Here is a 21,465-nt window from a genome sequence, read left to right as displayed (position 1 = left end):
ATGGTTGCTGTGATGGTTTAAGTTTTATGGTTAATGAGTTATTTATGGGTATGGTTAATGAATATATTTTATGGTTTGCTTATGGTTATGGTTTGGCTTATTGGTTAAGGTTTATGGTTTTGGTCTCAGGGTGTTAGGGTTCTGTGTTAGAGTGGGTGTTAGGGTCTGGGTGAGAATTGGGGTACAGGTAGGATGCGGGTAGAGCATGGGTTAGGGTAAGGTACAGGTTTAGGGTGTGGGTTAGGCTAAGGTTAGGTCAGGGCTTAGGGTCAGGATCAGAGTTCAGGGTTAGGGTCCATGTCAGGATTAGCGTCAAGGTTGAGCGAGGCCGTTGTTTTCTGCTCCTCCAGTGCTGGATTCTCATTGATAGACTAATGAAATGTCTGCTCTGGTCACCCACTGTTTCCAATTGAGCTCAGCCTTAGTCAAGGGTTCTTAGGGCCTCAGAGGTCATGCAGGGTTTCCCTCCACCCTCCCTCCTGGGAAGGGTGATGCAGGCCCCACTATGTCTGGGCAGCCCCAGGTCCAGCATGGCCCTGACATGCAGGATACTAAGTAGACGTGATGTAAGACTTGGTGCATCAGTCTGCCAGCCCCCAGGTGCTGCCTTTTTTTTTTTCCTTAATTAATTAATTAATTACTTTTTGGCTGTGTTGGGTATGCATTGCTGCACGGAGGCTTTCTCTAGTTGCGGCGAGTGGGGGCTTCTCATTGCGGTGGCTTCTCTTGTTGCAGAGCACAGGCTCTAAGCGCGTGGGCTTCAGCAGTTGTGGCTCGCGGGTTCTAGAGCGCAGGCTCAGTAGTTGTGGTGCACGGGCTTAGTTGCTCCACAGCATGTGGGATCTTCCCGGACCAGGGCTGAAACCCGTGTCCCCTGCATTGGCAGGTGGATTCTTAACCACTGCGCCACCAGGGAAGTCTGGTGTTGCATTCGTGAGGGCTGGTGGGGCCCTCTTGGGACTGGCCGGATCCTTTGTTCCATCTGCACGGGTGTCCAAGCAGCTCTCAGAACAGCCCTTGGCCTCTGAGCATCCAGGCAGGCACCCACGTTCCTCCAGCTCAGGTTAGCCTTGGCCCCTCCAGCCCCCGTGGCCAATTACTGAGCTGCTTGTGTCTTTACTCTTTAAAATTAAATCACTCTCTCCAGGTGGGCGAGAAGTTTACTTGTGAACTTGGTTAGGGTTAGGGGTTAAGGGTTAGGGGTTAGGGTCAGGGTTAGGGCTAGGGCTAGTGGTTAGGGTTAGGCTTAGGGTTGGGTTAGGGTTAGGGGTTAGGGTTAGGGTTTAGGTTTAGGGTTAGGGTTAGGGTTGGGTTAGGGTTAGGGTTAAGGTAGGGTTAGGGTTGGGTTAGGGTTAGGGTTAGGGTTAGGGTTTAGGGTTAGGGTGTCCAGCCTTACGTCCCCTTCAGCTGTGAGGGTAGATGTGGTCAGTCCAGTTGCATCACAGCCCCTGATTGAATTTTGTAAGAATTCCTCTCTCTCTCACTGTCTTTCTTTTTTTCTATAATTAATTTTTATAATGGGGTGTAGCTGATTTGCAATGTTGTGTTTCTTGGTGCTGTACATCCACCTGAGTCAATTACAGAGAGACATCAATAAATTCTTTTCTAGTTTCTAGTAGTCAGATAGATGTTTTTTCTGTGAATAGAGTGTGCTGAGTCCAGTTCCTTGAACAATGTGTATGTCTTGGCGATTACATTATTGGCGTATGGAACGGTATCTGTGCCGATTTCAACCTCCTGGTTTATGCATCACCGCACCACACTTTTCCCCTTAAGCAGCCATAAGTGTGTTTTGTAAATGTGTGATGGTGTTCGGTTTGTAATTCAGTTCATGGTTGGCGATTTTTAGATTCCCTTTATAAGTGGTATCTTATGATAAGTTTCTCTTGCTGTCTAACTTCTTTCACTCTCAGTGACCATACATAAGTCCCCCTGAGTTGCTGCAACTGGCCTCATTTCATTGATTTCAGGGCTGAGTAATATTCCGTTGTGCTTAAATACCAAATTTTCTTTCACCATTTTTTCCTTCCAAGGACTCTTGAGTTGTACCCAAGTCGAGGCTGTTGTAAACATAGCAGCAGTAAACGGGGTGCCTGTGTCCTGTGGATTTTTGGTTTTTCCAACATATAGGCCCATGAGTGGAAGCGCCCTATACTTTGTAGCTCTGTTCTTTAGATGTTTTAGGAAACACAGCACACTTCTCCAGAGTGGCCGTTGGCAATTTACATTCCCTCCTTCAGCGTAACAAGGCTCCCTTTTCTCCTCTCCTTGTCCTGCATATCTGGTTTTTACCCTTTGTGAGGATGGTCCTTTTTTCTGATTTGAAGTGATACCTCTTTGTAGTGTTGATTTGCATTGCCCGCTTCTTTGGTTGGCCAAAAAGGGTGTATGCGTTTTTCCTGAATATATTCTGGAAGTTAAATTTGAGAGACAGCTTTTCTTTTTTAATTGATTAATTAATTAATTTATTTTTGGCTGTGTTGGGTCTTCGTTTCTGTGCGAGGGCTTTCTCCAGTTGCGGCAAGCGGGGGCCACTCTTCATCGCGGTGCGCGGGCCTTTCATTGTCACGGCCTCTCTTGTTGCGGAGCACAGGCTCCAGACGCGCAGGCTCAGCAATTGTGGTTCACAGGCCTAGTTGCTCCACGGCATGTGGGATCTTCCCAGACCAGGGCGTGAACCCGTGTCCCCTGCATTGGCAGGTAGATTCTCAACCACTGCGCCACCAGGGAAGCCCTCCCCTTACCTTTTAATCTCTCCTCCTCACTCTTCCCAACTTCCTTACCTGCTCTGAAAACAAGCGAGGCCTCACATCCATAGCTTTACACGGTCTTCCAGATGAAGAGCCCGACAAAGTCCTACAAGGCTCCGAGACCTGGACTCCAGATTCCCTGCAGGCAGAGGCCAATTGGCCTAGTTTGGGTTACTGACTTACCTCTGGCCTGACCAGCTGTGGCCTGTAGGCCAGAGTCTAAGGGTCCCAACAGCACATTCTCAGGAGAAGGGTGAATGACACTGTCTAAGAAGGAGTGTGTGAACACTGAGAAGCAATGAGCCTTCCTAGTGTTCAATTGTGAAGAGTCCACACGTCCAGGCACCACGGCGGGCACATTCGATAAACTCTTTTCTATAAATCTCACAAGAACCAGGCAGCAGAGCCATTATTAGCCCATTTTACAGACATGGAATGAGAGGTGCATCAGAGAGTCCCAGCAGAGAACAGATGGCACACTCCAGCAGGGCTCAGACAACATCAAGGGGTGATGTTCACCCAGGGACCAACCCCAGCGGGAACCAGCCACCACCCCTGGATCCAGGGTCAGGGCGAGGGCGCAGTGTTCCGGAACCTGATGGGAGCTGCAGGGGAACCATCTCCGCCTGGGAGCTGTGGCCATAGGTAGAAGCACCAGCTGCTACCCAGGCTCTGGTCAAACAAGGACAGAACAGTGAGAGCAAATACTGTGGCCACTTTTACTCCAATCATCTGCTGGTGCCTCCCACCGGCAACTAGAAACTAGAAGCGCTGCACAGATGATGTAGTCCACCAGGCCAGCCTCCCAGGGCACCAGGTAAGGTGACAAACGGATCTATCAGGCAAATGGAGAGTAACAGAACAAGGGACCTGAGGGTCCAGGCCTTCTGGGGTTCAGCCTTTACTCTTTACCTTGCAATATTCCTCATCGCTCTCGTCTCCTTTACCACTTGACCCTTTCTTGTCACCTAAACTCCAACTGTATTAAATGACTTGGATTACTGATGCCTTGCTGCTCAAAGCATAGCCCACGGACCAGCTGTATCAGCTCACCAGGGAGCTGCAGAGTCTCAGGCTCCAGCCCAGATCTACTGAATCCAAATCCACCTTGAATCAATATCCGCAGGCGATTCCTGTGCATCTGGAAGTGTGCAGGCATTACCCTAATGGACCCCGATGGCTCTAACTCTAGGACTTCATGCAGGATGACCCCCCTTATCGTTGCATGGTGTAACACATGTAGCATCATTTTTAATTTGTCCAGAAATATTTTTAAAGGGATTCCTTTCTCCAGCGCGGTGGGAATGCTAATGATATGGCTGGTCTCCTCAACGTCACGGGAGTCTGGTGATTCAGGCTGACCTGGGTGCACAAATTTCAGAGTCCAGAGATAAACTCGAGAACAGTGCTTCTAATTAACTGCAGTGGGTGACTGAACACATGAGTGAGTAAGAGAATAGGAATGTGGCCCAAACAGGACCACGTGGTGTCCTTTTCTGGGGAACTGACGTGGATCCTGGCAGAGTACCCATTTGTACAAGGACCATGCAAGCCTGGATCAGCTTAACGTATTCCACTTGCCTGAATGGGAGAAAAATTCTAAAGCAACAAACAAAATAAAATATATGTGTAAGAACAAGAGAATTGTAGACATTGTCTAGACCGGGGTTCCACCCATACCTGGGTAGTCCCTTGAACCCCTCACTTGTGGCAGTCAATAAATTCTTTCTTTGTGCTTAAACTTATTCTTTTTGGTATTTCTACCTAGCAACTGAATGATGTCCAATTAATCCTTCTGGATATTTTATATTTGTATTCATCTTTCTGGAAGAACTTAAGTGTCACCTCCTCCAGGAAGCCTTTCATGATACCTCTTCCCTAAGCAGAAAGAAGTGTCCCGTCTCTTTGCCAACACAATCTTCTGGGCATATCTCTGGCACAACATGTATCGCATCATAGGACCACCACCTGCCCCAGCATCTTTTTCACTGGACTGAAGTGAGGAACCAAAGGCAAGTACCACAGCTGTCTTTTTCACCATTGAAACAACAGCATGTTGAGGAGTGTCTGGCATATAATGGGCACTTAATATATTTTGTTTTGTTTTGTTTGTTTTTGCATTAGGACTGCTAAAACACTTGCTCTGGAATTTTTTATTTATATGTTTTCTTTTTACTGTGGCATGGTGGTTTTTTTTTAACTGAAGGATAGTTGATTTACAATGTTGTGCTAATTTCTGCTGTACAGCAAAGTGACTCAGTTATACACATATATACAATCTTTTTATATTCTTTTCCATTAATGTATTTTTAATAAAAAAAATCTTTGGGCATAACTCTCCCACATCCTATACATATGCAGAATATTTCTTAAGTCCTTGTGAAAATTTCAAATTAGTAGTATTTCAGCAGAATTGGACAAATTCTCCTGGGCAGGTCCAATAAAAATAAAGGAACAATGTAGTCAATCACCCACTCTTTTCAGCTTCATTAAGTAAGGAATTGGAGGTAAAACTGAGAAGGCAGACAGCACTTGGGAATTTGATACATGTCTTTTAAAGGACTTAAAAAGAACAATTAGGAAGACAGGGTTCCACAGTTAAAATGAATCTTAATTGAATCAGTCTGGAAAGAGAAGCCTGAATTAGATTTAAAGGGAAAGTTTAAGGGATTCTTCATAATTAAGTAAGTTAATTCAAAACATTCACAGTCTAATAGTTTCATCCACTCCTAGGGCTGGGTTGAGAGGAAAGAGAACAAATTAGTAAGAAGTACCTCTATAAAATCTATACCACACACGTAGTTGAATATCCTGCTGGACTAGGACCTGACGTGGTGGAGAAATCAGGTGGTGGAGGCGAGATGGTGCCTCAAACTGCAGCTTGGGAGATGCACAATCAAAGAAGAATTAACAGAGGCTGCATTTCCAACGGCAAAATCCATGAAAGCATCCAAAGTCATATTAACAAACCTAAATAAAGCCTGAAATGAAGAAGCAAGTTCAGTTGTCTGCCCTGGAGTACAAGGAAAACAGAAGCTTGTGTGTTGATGCACATCTAGACATTACTGCCAGGTACTTGCCAGGATCAGTTCATGGAGGTTGGGGCACTAGGCAACAGGAAGATGCTAGGCCACCCCAGCGTTCACTGCAGTGCTGTTTACAATAGCCAGGACATGGGAGCAACCTAAGTATCCATCGACGGATGAATGGATAAAGAAGATGTGGTATATATATACAATGGAATATTACTCAGCCATTAAAAAGAATGAAATAATGCCATTTGCAGCAACATGGGTGGACCTGGAGATGATCATACTAAGTGAAGTAAGTCAGACAGAGAAAGACAAATATCATATGATATAGCTTATATGCAGAATCTAAAAAAAAATGGTATAAATAAACTTATTTACAAAACAGAAACAGACTCACAGACTTAGAAAACAAACTTATGGTTACCAAAGGGGAAAGGGGGTGGAGTGCGGACAGGGATAGATTGGGAGTTTGGGAATAACATATATATACACTGCTATATTTAAAATAGATAACCAGGGACTTCCCTGGTGATGCAGTGGTTAAGAATCCGCCTGCAGGGGACACGGGTTCAAGCTCTGGTCCAGGAAGATCCCACGTGCCACAGAGCAGCTAAGCCCATGTGCCACAACTACTGAGCCTGCGCTCTAGAGCCTGTGAGCCACAACCACTGAGCCCACGTGCCGCAACTACTGAAGCCCACACGCCTAGAGCCGTGCTCCACAACAAGAGAAGCCACCACAATGAGAAGCCCACGCACCGCAACAAAGAGTAGCCCCCGCTCGCTGCAACTAGAGAAAGCCTGCACACAGCAACGAAGACCCAAGACAGCCAAAATTAATTAATTAATTAATTAATTTTTAAAAAACTTAAAAAAAATAGATAACCAACAAGGACCTACTGTATAGCACAGGGTACTCTGCTCAATATTCTGTAATAACCTAAATGGGAAAAGAATCTGAAAAAGAATAAATACATGTACATGTATAACTGAATCACTTTGCTGTCCACCTGAAACTAACACAACATTGTTAATCAACTCTGCGCCAATATAAAACAAAAATCTTTTAAAAATCAAAAAAAAGAGAAGATGCTAGGCATGGTGAAGAAGAGAGGACAACATGGGTTTCCCCCTAATAGAAACCATCTCGACCATCACTGTGTCTGCACAAGACAATAGCAACAAAAAGATTGTGTGCCTCCTATGTGCATACCTTTGTTAGATGCTGGGAAATTCAGAAATTAATATGACTCCTTTAACCTCTCTCAGGTTTCAGTTTTTATTATCTACTCCCAAAGCTTATTGAAATGAAGTAGAGTATATTTAATTGTGTCAGGGGTCACGGATATACCAGAATGAGTCAGAGACAGCCCCTGCACTGTGGATGTGTGCAATCAGGTAGAGGCATAACACAGGACACCAGGATGTAAGCCTGCCAGAACAAAGTAGCATGCCGCTTCTAAACAAAGTAAAGCTGTTCAAAGATGAATTCTAATCCAAGGAGTAGGATGTGATTGGGTGATCCCTTTTCAACCGGTCTGTAACAATAGGAAGCGAAACAAAGAAAAGAAACCTCTAGGTAATGGAACCAGCACAAGACTCCTGGATGGAGAGATGTATACACATCTGAGGGATATTTCTGCCAGAAGAGACATTACATTTGATTCTGTTACCACAACCGCTACACACTACACGCCACTCTCTCTACTACGATAAATTCTTCACAAAACGCTTTCAGATTATTTATTTATTTATAATTTTATTTTATTTATTTATTTTTATACAGCAGATTCTTATTAGTCATCCATTTATACACATCAGTGTACACATGTCAATCCCAATCGCCCAATTCATCACACCAGCACCACCACCGCCCACCACTTTCCCCCCTTGGTGTCCATACATTTGTTCTCTACTTCTGTGTCTCTATTTCTGCCCTGCAAACCAGTTCATCTGTACCATTTTCCTAGATTCCACATATATACGTTAATATACGATATTTGTTTTTCTCTTTCTGACTTACTTCACTCTGTATGACAGTCTCTAGGTCCATCCACGTCTCTACAAATGACCCAATTTCGTTCCTTTTTATGGCTGAGTAATATTCCATTGTATATATGTACCACATCTCCTTTATCCATTCGTCTGTCAATGGACATTTAGGTTGCTTCCATGACGTGGCTATTGTAAATAGTGCTGCAATGAACATTAGGGTGCATGTGTCTTTTTTGAATTATGGTTTTCTCTGGGTAGATGCCCAGTAGTGGGATTGCTGGGTCATATGGTAGTTCTATTTTTAGTTTTTAAGAAACCTCCATAATGTTCTCCATAGTGGCTGTATCAATTTACATTCCCACCAACAGTGCAAGAGGGTTCCCTTTTCTCCACACCCTCTCCTGAGAGAGTGGCATGGACATATATATACTACCAAATGTAAACTAGATAGCTAGTGGGAAGCAGCCACATAGCACAGGGAGATCAGCTCGGTGCTTTGTGACCACCTAGAGGGGTGGGATAGGGAAGGTGGGAGGGAGATGCAAGAGAGAGGAGATATGGGGTATATGTGTATATATAGCTGATTCACTTTGTTATAAAGCAGAAACTAACACACCATTGTAAAGCAATTATACACCAATAAAGATGTTAAAAAAAAAAGAAAAAGATGTTTAAAAAAAAAGAAGATCTTGCTGTGAATTATGTCAAAGAGTGTTCTTCCTATGTTTTCCTCTGTTTTATAGTGTCCTGTCTTACATTTAGGTCTTTAATCCATTTTGAGTTTATTTTTGTGTATGGTGTTAGGGAGTGTTCTAATTTCATTCTTTTACATGTAGCTGTCCAGTTTTCCCAGCACCACTTATTGAAGAGACTTTTCTCCATTGTATATCCTTGCCTCCTTTGTCATAGATTAGTTGACTGGGTAATTTATTTTATATTATTATCCTCTTTACAATCCTGTGAGATGGGTAAAACAAGGGATTTGATTCTCCTTTTACATGTGAGGAAGCTGAGTCTTAGGAAAATGAGCCAAAAATGGCAGAGTCAGAGCTGGAAGCTTTCTACCCCCAAGTCTGATGCTTTTCGGTATTCTACAAACCAGCAAAAAAAGGGGCAATAATGAAAGAGAAGCCATAAGAGTAAACATAACTGCATCTTTACTGTTTCTCTAAAGAGTTTAGAATGTAGCATGTAGATAGTTAATCATCAATATTTCATTATTATTTTAATATTTTAAGCAGAGACTATCAACTCCAGTTCTGTTGCAAATTTGCTTTTGCAAAGATAAAACAATTTGGATCAGACAATATTTTCATCCAAATGTTTATTGGTCACACGGCAATCTCCAGAGGAGTTCAAACCACTCCCCGCCTCCATCCTTCCTTCACCTGCCCCACCAAAGGAAGCCTGAGGTGTGGAGTGATGGACAGCCTCCAAGGTGACCCTCGATCATCCCTATGTTCATGACCTTGTATAATACCCTCCCTCTAGCTATGAGCTGGAATTGTTGACCCATTTCTAAAAAATGGAACGAAGCTGAACCAACAGGGTGCTGCTCCTTATTAGGTTTTAAAGGTAGTGGCTTCTAGCTTAGGCACTTTCGCTCTTTGAAATCTCTTTCTCTGTCATGCTGTGTGGGCGTCCTGTGAAGAGGCCCACAGGGTAAGAGATCAAGGCCTACAAACAGCCACGTATGTGAGCTTGGAAGAGCTTGGAAGCTCTTCTCTAAATCAAGACTTCAAATGAGACCACAGCCTTGCTTGACAGCTTGACTGAAACCTCATGAAAGGCTTTGGGCCAGAGGCACTCAGTGAAGTTATGCCTTGACCCACATTACACGTGAGATCATACATGCTTGTTGTTTGAAGCTGATAAGTTTGGGGCAATTTGTTGTACAGCAATAGATAACTCATACAGATTTTGAAGACTGCAAGGAATCTTCAAGAATATATAAGTTGACCTTCCTAAGGTACTGGAGTTTTTAATGACCAATATTTGTTTTGTTCGTTTGTTTGTTTTTTCTAAAAAGGACATGGAGCCTTATGGAAAGAGTAAGATTCAGCAGGGTTAAGGCAGGCCTCAGAGAGTTTCATTTTCAAAGGGCTGCATGGGTGATTTTGAAGTTAACCAAAGTTTGAAACCCATAGACTCAACGGAAATGTCCTAGCCTTTGGGAGAGTGAGAGCTGGATTCAACCCTAGCTCTATCACATACTGGATGTAGGATGTAAAACATGTTACTTAAGTTGTCAGAGCCTCATTCCCCGAATATATAAATGGGAAGAATTCTATCACTCTCTCAAAGTTATTGGCAGGATCGATTAAGATAAGGGAGCTAAAAGGACTGGTGTGTGGCATGTAGTAAGGACTCAACAAAATTTCATTTTATCCCTAATTGGCTAGTTGGGTTTGGCCTCAGACCAGGACTGCATATGTGTGATGGTTAATTTTTCTGTGTCTACTTGACTGGGTTAAGTGATGCCCAGGTACCTGGTAAGGCATTATTTCTGGGTTTGTGTGTGAGGGTGTTTCCAGAAAAGATTAGCATTTGAATTGGTGAATTGAGTAAAGCAGAAGATCCTCCCCAGTGTGGGTGGGCATCATTCAATCCTTTGAGGGGGCAAATAGAACAAAAAGGCAGAGGAAGGGCAAACCATTCTCTCTCTGTGCTTGAGGTGAGCCATCCATCTTCTCCTGCCCTCAGGCATCAACATTGGTACTCCTGATTCTTGGGTTTACTGACTCAGAGTGGCACTTAAACCACTAGCCCCAATTCTTGGCTTTCAGACTCGAACTGAATTATACCACCAGGTTTCCACCTTCTCCAGCTTGCAGATGGCAGATGGTGGGACTTCTTGACCTCCAAAACCCCATGAGCCAGTTCCTACAATAAATCTCCTTTTTAAATCTATCTATATCTATCTATCTATCTATCATCTACCTATCTGTCTCCTATTGGTTCTGTCTCTCTGGAGAACCCTGATTAATACGATATGTTAATACTTACAAGGACAACACTACTAGAGCAGAGAGCCTGGAGGAATATAAGATTACTGTTGTCTCCCTCAAGGACTGAAAAGGCCTATCACCTGGTATTTGTCTCTTTTAGATCAAAAAGTAGAGAGTGGGGACTTCCCTGGTGGCACAGTGGTTAAGAATCCGCCTGCCAATGCAGGGGACACAGGTTCGAGCCCTGGTCTGGGAAGATCCCACATGCCGCGGAGCAACAAAGCCCGCGAGCCACAACTACTGAGCCTGCGCTCTAGAGCCCGTGAGCCACAACTAGTGAAGCCCGCATGTCTAGAGCCCGTGCTCCGCAACAAGAGAAAACGCCGCAACGAAGAGTAGTCCCCACTCGCAGCAACTAGAGAAAGCCCATGCGCAGCAACGAAGACCCAACGCAGCCAAAATAAAAAGATAAATAAATTTTATTTTTTTTAAAAAGTAGGGAGTGATGGGAAAAATGATTGAGCCAAGAGTAACTACCTAAACCTCTCAATCCTCAGAAAGAATGTTATTACTAAGAATAAGAAAGCATTTTTTTCCCAGTGGAGTAGCTGAGAGATGCAAGATGTGTGTGTGTGTGTGTGTGTGTGTGTGTGTATACACACATATGCATACACACATATATGCATGCACGCACTTATGAATATTCACACACATATGTACCTATGTACACTTGTAAACATACAGGCTTATGCACACGTGTACACATATATGTATGCACACATTGTATGTGCACATATTTGTGTGCATATGTATATGCATATATGTATACACACACCTGTATCTGTATATGTACATATACATTTGGCCCTGAAACCAAGATAGAGAGTGAGTGTGTCACATTGCATAAGGATGCATGTTGTTTCCTTTAAATACACAGAAGCTACCTGCCTAGTGAACTGTCTGCATGGATTTATCACCCTGGAACCAGGGCACCAAGAAGTTGTAACAGACATTGTGGAATTATAGTCAGACAAAGACATATGTCACCTGAGAGCTCCTACACCACATGGCACAATGCACCCGGACCCTCCCTGCCAGCACACTACCCTATATTGTTTGTGCCTCCTTCTTGCTATTTATTCCTTTTTGTTGCAGCTAATTCCACTCAGGTGCCACGTGACCTTCGGTTTTCCTCCACTTGGGGGCATGCAAGTAACAATAAGAGGTTACCAAAGACCAAAGGTGCCAGCCTGGTTGGAGAGGGCAGGAATTGGCTGAATCTCAAGTCTGGTTTTTAACTCTCTTAAAGACGTGCCTACATTCTTGCCTGTTCTCTACTCTTTTTTTTTTCGGCTGTGCCACGTGGCACGTGGGATCTTAGTTCCCCAACCAGCGATCAAACCCGTACCCCCTGCAATGGAAGCGTGGAGTCCTAACCACTCTACCACCAGGGAAGTCCCTGTTCTCTACTCTTGACCACATGAATGACCTTGAACACGTCTCTTAACCTCTTGTACATCCAAATTCACTGGGTTATCAAGGAGATTAAAGGAGAACGTCCATGTAAAACGCTGGTACATGGTACCAGCTTTAAATGTTAACTCATTGTTGCAGTTTTTATTTTATTTTATATGTGAATCAATTTTCTAATGTACCTCCATGGGGTTATTGAAACAATTGAATGAGGTAATCTATGCATTGTAACAACTATGGGACTAGACACGTTGTAGAAGCTCAATAAAAGCTATTTCTATTTCTTTCCCTTCCTTTCCCTTATCTTCTGATATCTTCCAAAAAGTAGAAAGATATGTCAATGATAGATAAATGAAAAGAAGTGTCTGTTCCAGGAAACCATTACCAGCCACTTTAAAGCATTCCAGAAACGTATCGGCTACTGTAGCAACCCTAAGACAGTCTTTAAATTCTTCAGAGGGGCCCTGGCTGTGCCCTGTTGTTCCTGACATTTTCTGAGACTCCCAGTTTCCTCCACATCCAAAAATATTATCCAAATTTTCATTCTGAGAATAAAAACCAAAAAAGAAACCAAAAATAAAAGCAGGAACTAGAATCTGCTCCAGAGTTTCTCATATCTCAATCTTACTTGGAACAAAGTGTGCTGAGATTATGGAGATTATGAATTCAGTCAACGAATTTTATTGTGACCAAGATCAGTACCTCTCTGACAAAATATTGTGTTTCTGTTCCATGCTATAGAGGTGTTTCTGGGATATAGCTTCCATCGCAGGGAAGAGTTTGTCATTGAGGTCTGGCTGATAGTGGGAGCAATTTATATCTCATCTTGCCCTGACCCCACTCAACACCCTTCTGGATGATCCTCTCTTCTCCCACTTCCTCATTCGTCTGCCAGATGAATGTTGATAATCAATGTAAACTTGAAAACCAAAAACTGTTATGAGGTTGGATCCTCCACTGGTCTGGGTTTCAGAATTAATCCATGGAACAAGCTACCCTCGCCACTATCATCCATCAAAGTGCCCATTGGCCAAAGTTGGTCTTACGAATAACATCCCTTGGAATTTGCTGGAAATGTTGAGAAAGAGACCCTTTCTAGCTATTCAACTGTAGATGCAGACTGAAATCAGTTTATGGCCATCTCTCTACTATGTTAGACCAGCTTGCCCAAGAGCAAAGCCACTGCAGAGAAAATCAGGACTGGCTAAAAGAAGAACAGAGGCGGCCACTTCATAGTGGATCTTTCAGATACATAAGCCATTTTTTCCATTAAACAGTTTGAGCTATTTCTATCATAGGCAATCTAGAGACTCCTGGTGAATATAATCCTACCTACCTATTACGTTTATTCAGAAATCCTTATAACATGATGCCTTGTCTTGCAATATGTCAGAGTTGCAACACAGTAAAATGGAAAGAACACAGATTTTTTATTCGTTGTTTAATAGCTGTGTGACCATGGAGGTATTACCTAATGTTGTTAAGCTCAAGTGTCCCATTATTAGATGTGTGGATAAAAATATAATGATGTACAAGTTTGCTGGGATGAAGAAATGAGATTGCTGGATTCAAGTTCTGACATATGGTGGATTGAGTTAATACTGTAACATAGATGCCACTCTTGTATCTTACTTAGAAGTAAGGGATAAAATTAATTCTTTAAAGATCAAATATGTAAGTGAACATAAAAATCCAAAAGGGAAGGGGCACTTCCAGGTGCTAGAAACCAATGCTATCAGTTCATGACCTGCTCTTGAAGTCTTCGGAGCCTAGAGATACACATTAGACAGACATTCTAGGGGCTTAAGGGATGTTAACCCCATGGAAGGGAAGAAGGTTTGCTATTTGGCCAGGATATCCAGAGAGTTTGAAATGAGTATCCAGAGATTTTGAAATGGGTTTCCTGTGTTGATTGAGGACCTGAGAAAACCAAATGCCTAAGTGAAGGAGGGACCAGATAAATACTGTTCAACAGCCAAGGAAAGAGGCAATGAAGATTGTCTCTAGCCAGAGCTCTAGCTGAGAGGAAAAAATAAGGAAGGTCATTCATTCATGAGAAACTGTTAAACACCCAAACCTGCGTGGAGTGCTGCTTTTACTCTATCTGAAATGTTCAGTGATCTCTAAAGCAATAAATTAACGAATTAACTTATCTCAAACCTGGAACACCCCTGGAACATCCAGGGGAAGGAAATTCAAAATTTTTCTGAGACGACATTTCCAAAATCTAAGGTTCTCCCATAAATACCCCAAATAAACATATCCCTTATGAGAATGTTAACTCTGATATCAATATTTGGACACCAGCTTTCTTTTAATATAGGCAAGACAGATACTAATTAAGTGAATGCAGAAAGCATTAATATGGAGAAAGGTGACCTTTATAAATGATAAAATGAATAATTCACCAGAAAGATAATATAATCCTGGACCTATGAGTACTTAAAAACATAGATGCTAAAAGTTAAAGTAGAAAGGACATTTGATTAACTAAGGAATACTAAACAGAAAGATGTTAACACATCTTGGTAAGAAAATTATAAATCAAGCAAACAAAAAATACTAAGGATATAGAAAAGAGATTGACAAATGTTTTCTGTGAAAATATTTCTGTAAATATTGTATAAGTTGCAGACCACATACAGCTCTCTCTCTCTGTCTCTCTCTCTCTTTTTCATATACCGAAGCCCTTAAAGATGTAAAAATTAATCTTTCAGAGATGGTCTTAAAGACAACGGTAAACGTGAGGGAATGCCTTCCCAGTGGGCAGAGCTTCAGATGGCGCTCATGGTAACCCAATTTGTATGGAAAAAGAAGTAGCCCAAACGCAGATTAAATAAGGAGTCAGGGGCAGCAGTGAATGCTCTGGCTGCCTGTTCAGGGGCTTCAAGAGAGAATATTAGAATATTGATAATGAGGAAATCTGGGATGGGAGGGGTAATGAAGTCTCAAGTTCTTAGTATCCCATATTAATGTCCATCAGAGAGCACTTTCTATGGAAGAGGCACCTGCCAAGTACCAAAAGGACCCAGCCATCTGATGTCAGCTGCCCTCTGTCACTGGTTACCCAAGTGCTACCACAACAGGCACGTGGGTGGAGTGGCTACAGTGGCAGAGATGGATGCTATTCGCCAGCCCTATAACAAAGATAGGCTCACCAAGCTTGATCTATTGCCACTACCAAGTGTTAAACCCACCAGCGGCAGAAACCAATGCGGAACTCTCAATGGGACACAATTTCTCAGAGAGACCCTGAAGCCACTGGGTGACAGTCGAACACACAAGGCCCCTTCTATTCTGAAAGGACCAGCAGTTTGTTCTCATAGTAGTGGACACATACTCCAGGTACAGATCTGCTTTCCCTAGCCTCAAGGGATTACGGAGCATTTGATCCACAATCAAAAGGCTCCAAATAATATCATGTGAATCCAGGGAATTCACCTTACAGGAAAGATGCTGAGGGGAGTGAGTGTGTGGGTATGGAATCCTCCGCGTGTAGCACACCACACCACCTAAAAGCTTCTGACTTGGTAGAATGTTGACCTGGCTTGATGAAGCACAACTGAAAACAATAGTTTGGAGACACTACTTGAGGAGCGCTGGGTGCTGTCCTCCAGGAACCAGTCTATGCTTTGAACCAAAAATCTTAATATGGCACTGTGTTCCCAATAGGAAGCATGTACGGTCAGGGAGTCTAGGGGTACACATGGCACTCACAAAAGAAGTGTATGTTTCCCATCCCTGTATCTATGGGCTCTTCAAGTTAGATATCCTGGTCCCCAAATACATATGCAGAAGGACATTTAGCAGACAAGGGGTGGACCATATTAGACACGGCTCTGTGCTGTCCTAATCCCTTTTCAAATAAAAACTTGCTGCCTGTCTATAGGGAGTACAGCCCAGAGATAGCCACTGATAACTTCCCAGTATTTAACTAAATATCTGTTCCTTTGTCTTCTATACATGTATTTTTCAAATCTCATCTATATGATTTATACATGATTGAATATTGTTTTATAATATTGTGTACTTCACAATAGATTGTATATATTTTACAGTATTGACATTCGTGGCTACATCAAATTCTATCAGCCAAATACCGTAATATATTTCTCTGATTTTGATATTTATTTTAATTGTATTTTCCTTCTCTGTGCGGAGCAAGTCCACTTTCCCCTACAAATGGCAAGCCGGAATTCCTAGGATATGCTGTGAGAGGACTTGCACCCATGAAGATCCTTACCATCAGCCACGTGGTAGAGTGCTGTTAAAATTTTAGGGATGAGATCAAGCCTCTTAGATAGCCTCAACCACCAGAGGGCAGACAGCAGAAGCAAGAAAAACTACAATCCTGCAGCCTGTGGACCAAAAACCACAGTTACAGGAAGATAGAGAAGATGAAAAGGCAGAGGGCTATGTACCAGATGAAGGAACAAGAAAAAACCCCAGAAAAACAACTAAATGAAGTGGAGATAGGCAACCTTGCAGAAAAAGAATTCAGAATAATGATAGTGAAGATGATCCAGGACCTCGGAATAAGAATGGAGGCAAAGATTGAGAAGATGCAAGAAATGATTAACAAAAACCTAGAAGAATTAAAGAACAAACAAACAGAGATGACCAATACAATAACTGAAATGAAAACTACACTAGAAGGAATCAATAGCAGAATAACTGAGGCAGAAAGAACGGATAAGTGACCTGGAAGACAGAACGGTGGAATTCACTGCTGCGGAACAGACTAAAGAAAAAAGAATGAAAAGAAATGAAGACAGCCTAAGAGACCTCTGGGACAACATTAAACGCAACAACATTTGCATTATAGGGGTCCCAGAAGGAGAAGAGAGAGAGAAATGACCAGAGAAAATATTTGAAGAGATTATAGTCGAAAACTTCCCTAACATGGGAAAGGAAATAGCCACCCAAGTCCAGGAAGCGCAGAGAGTCCCATACAGAATAAACCCAAGGAGAAACACGCCGAGACACATAGTAATCAAAATGGCAAAAATTAAAGACAAAGAAAAATTATTGAAAGCAGCAAGGGAAAAACGACAAATAACATACAAGGGAACTCCCATAAGGTTAACAGCTGATTTCTCAGCAGAAACTCTACAAGCCAGAAGGGAGTGGCATGATATACTTAAAGTGATGAAAGGGAAGAACCTACAACCAAGATTACTCTACCCGGCAAGGATCTCATTTAGATTTGATGGAGAAATCAAAAGCTTTACAGACAAGCAAAAGCTAAGAGAATTCAGCACTACCAAACCAGCTCTACAGCAAATGCTAAAGGAACTTCTCTAAGTGGGAATCACAAGAGAAGAAAAGGACCTACAAAAACAAACCCAAAACAATTAAGAAAATGGTCATAGGAACATACATATCGATAATTACCTTAAACGTGAATGGATTAAATGCCCCAACCAAAAGACATAGACTGGCTGAATGGATACAAAAACAAGACCCATATATATGCTGTCTACAAGAGACCCACTTTAGACCTAGGGACACATACAGACTGAAAGTGAGGGGATGGAAAAAGATATTCCATGCAAATGGAAATCAAAAGAAAGCTGGAGTAGCTATACTCATATCAGATAAAATAGACTTTAAAATAAAGAATGTTACAAGAGACAAGGAAGGACACTACATAATGATCCAGGGATCAATCCAAGAAGAAGATATAACAATTATAAATATATATGCACCCAACATAGGAGCACCTCGATACGTAAGGCAACTGCTAACAGCTATAAAAGAGGAAATTGACAGTAACACAATAATAGTGGGGGACTTTAACACCTCACTTACACCAATGGACAGATCATCCAAAATGAAAATAAATAAGGAAACAGAAGCTTTAAATGACACAATAGACCAGATAGATTTAATTGATATATATAGGACATTCCATCCAAAAACAGCAGATTACACGTTCTTCTCAAGTGCGCACGGAACATTCTCCAGGATAGATCACATCTTGGGTCACAAATCAAGCCTCAGTAAATTTAAGAAAATTGAAATTATATCAAGCATCTTTTCTGACCACAACACTATGAGATTAGAAATGAATTACAGGGGAAAAAACGTAAAAAAGACAAACACATGGAGGCTAAACAATACGTTACTAAATAACCAAGAGATTACTGAAGAAATAAAAGAGGAAATAAAAAAATACCTAGAGACAAATGACAATGAAAACACGACGACCCAAAACCTATGGGATGCAGCAAAAGCAGTTCTAAAAGGGAAGTTTATAGCTATAAAAGCCTACCTAAAGAAACAAGAAAAATCTCAAGTAAACAATCTAACTTTACACCTAAAGAAACTAGAGAAAGGAGAACAAACAAAACCCAAAGTTAGCAGAAGGAAAGAAATCATAAAGATCAGAGCAGAAATAAATGAAATAGAAACAAAGAAAACAATAGCAAAGATCAATAAAACTAAAAGTTGGTTCTTTGAGAAGATAAACAAAATTGATAAGCCATTAGCCAGACTCATCAAGAAAAAGAGGGAGAGGACTCAAATCAATAAAATCAGAAATGAAAAAGGAGAAGTTACAACAGACACCGCAGAAATACAAAGCATCCTAAGAGACTACTACAAGCAACTTTATGCCAATAAAATGGACAACCTGGAAGAAATGGACAAATTCTTAGAAAGGTATAACCTTCCAAGACTGAACCAGGAAGAAACAGAAAATATGAACAGACCAATCACAAGTAATGAAATTGAAACTGTGATTAAAAACCTTCCAACAAACAAAAGTCCAGGACCAGATGGCTTCACAGGTGAATTCTATCAAACATTTAGAGAAGAGCTAACACCCATCCTTCTCAAACTCTTCCAAAAAATTGCAGAGGAAGGAACACTCCCAAACTCATTCTATGAGGCCACCATCACCCTGATACCAAAACCAGACAAAGACACTACAAAAAAAGAAAATTACAGACCAATATCACTGATGAATATAGATGCAAAAATCCTCAACGAAATACTAGCAAACAGAATCCAACAACACATTAAAAGGATCATACACCACGATCAAGTGGGATTTATCCCAGGGAGGCAAGGATTCTTCAATATACGCAAATCAATCAATGTGATACACCATATTAACAAACTGAAGAATAAAAACCATATGATCATCTCAATAGATGCAGAAAAAGCTTTTGACAAAATTCAACACCATTTCTGATAAAAACTCTCCAGAAAGTGGGCATAGAGGGAACCTACCTCAACATAATAAAGGCCATATATGACAAACCCACAGCAAACATCATTCTCAATGGTGAAAAACTGAAAGCATTTCCTCTAAGATCAGGAACGAGACAAGGATGTCCACTCTCACCACTATTATTCAACATAGTTCTGGAAGTCCTAGCCACGGCAATCAGAGAAGAAAAAGAAATAAAAGGAATACAAATTGGAAAAGAAGAAGTAAAACTGTCACTGTTTGCAGATGACATGATACTATACATAGAGAATCCTAAAACTGCCACCAGAAAACTGCTAGAGCTAATTAATGAATATGGTAAAGTTGCAGGATACAAAATTAATGCACAGAAATCTCTTGCATTCCTATACACTAATGATGAAAAATCTGAAAGAAAAATTATGGAAACACTCCCATTTACCATTGCAACAAAAAGAATAAAATACCTAGGAATAAACCTACCTAGGGAGACAAAAGACCTGTATGCAGAAAACTATAAGACACTGATGAAAGAAATTAAAGATGATACCAACAGATGGAGAGATATACCATGTTCTTGGATTGGAAGAATCAACATTGTGAAAATGAGTATACTACCCAAAGCAATCTACAGATTCAATGCAATCCCTATCAAATTACCAATGGCATTTTTTACGGAGCTAGAACAAATCATCTTAAAATTTGTATGGAGACACAAAAGACCCCGAATAGCCAAAGCAGTCTTGAGGGAAAAAAATGGAGCTGGAGGAATCAGACTCCCTGACTTCAGACTATACTACAAAGCTACAGTAATCAATACAATATGGTACTGGCACAAAAACAGAAACATAGATCAATGGAACAAGATAGAAAGCCCAGAGATTAACCCACGCACCTATGGTCAACTAATCTATGACAAAGGAGGCAAAGATACACAATGGAGAAAAGACAGTCTCTTCAATAAGTGGTGCTGGGAAAACTGGACAGCTACATGTAAAAGAATGAAATTAGAATACTCCCTAACACCATACACAAAAATAAACTCAAAATGGATTAGAGACCTAAATATAAGACTGGACACTATAAAACTCTTAGAGGAAAACATAGGAAGAAAAAAAAAATTTTAGGGATGATATAAAGATAATAAGGAAATTTAGATACCATGACAGATAACAGTTACAAGGGCAGGGTGGGGGGAGGGTAGTTAGTGAACAGGATGTAACTGGGGAGGGGCCCACAGGGGCTTCTAACGTACTGGTGATATTATTTTCTTAATACATGCTGAGTACTCAGAGGTTCATTTTTAAATTAGTCTTTATTTGTGATCTATTTCATAATAAAAAAATTTTTAAGTAAACAAAAAGTTAGGGATGATACATTGAAGACAGAGTAAACTTATTACATTGTTTATAATTTTTCCTCAGCACTTTCTTGACTGATGAATTTAAACACCACCTGCTATTCTTGGATCTGTCTCCTTTTGCCCCTAGAGAGAGTCTAGCCCCAGGTATGATGAGGCAGAGCAGGTGGGGCCTTTGCAAAGCCAATCTCTGGCGGCCTATTTCCCCATCCTAATTATTGGTATAGACGCAACTGCACAGCATGAGGGAAGAAATAAAGCTTACATAGTTCTGCTTTTAATTTATGCTTGCGATAAGCTAAGCTTGTGCCTAATTACCTGTGCCAAACACAAAGTCATAACGGAGAAGCGTGACAATGCATTTCTAAAACTAGACTTGACTGAGGCTGTCGATGTAATGGTAGTTTGTGCATCACCGTGGAACTATTAGGACTTTAAATATATACATATATAAAATCTGTGACTTTCCCTATGTGTGTTTCTATTCATATTTCTATTTGTTTCTCTGACTCAAAACACATAAATGACGTGCCTGAGTCAGTGACCCTGAGCGTGACACTAACGTAAGCAGAAGGGAAGATCTCTGCAGACTTCAAGGGGCGAAGCCATCCCTTCCCCTGCAAGTCCAGCCACTCCGATGAGACCACAGCGGCTTCTCTCCAGAGCTGACTCACTCTCAGCTTGGTCATCTGAAACGCAGACACCGTGTATTT

At 41.5% G+C, this 21,465-nt stretch overlaps 1 long non-coding RNA gene across 1 annotated transcript; it reads left to right on the top strand.

The window, feature by feature from the left end:
* The first annotated feature begins 1,126 nt into the window (after nt 1-1,126).
* LOC309646996 lies at nt 1,127-14,673 on the top strand. The gene is made up of 2 exons (XR_014255724.1): nt 1,127-1,311; nt 1,357-14,673. It is a non-coding gene; the product is annotated as an uncharacterized lncRNA (long non-coding RNA).
* The last annotated feature ends 6,792 nt before the right edge of the window (nt 14,674-21,465 follow it).

Source organism: Balaenoptera physalus (assembly GCF_965194825.1).
Source record: "Balaenoptera physalus genome assembly, chromosome: 17".
NCBI lineage: Eukaryota > Metazoa > Chordata > Mammalia > Artiodactyla > Balaenopteridae > Balaenoptera > Balaenoptera physalus.
The sequence above is the reverse complement of the archived record's forward strand: the minus strand, read 5'-3'. Positions and strand labels throughout refer to the sequence as shown.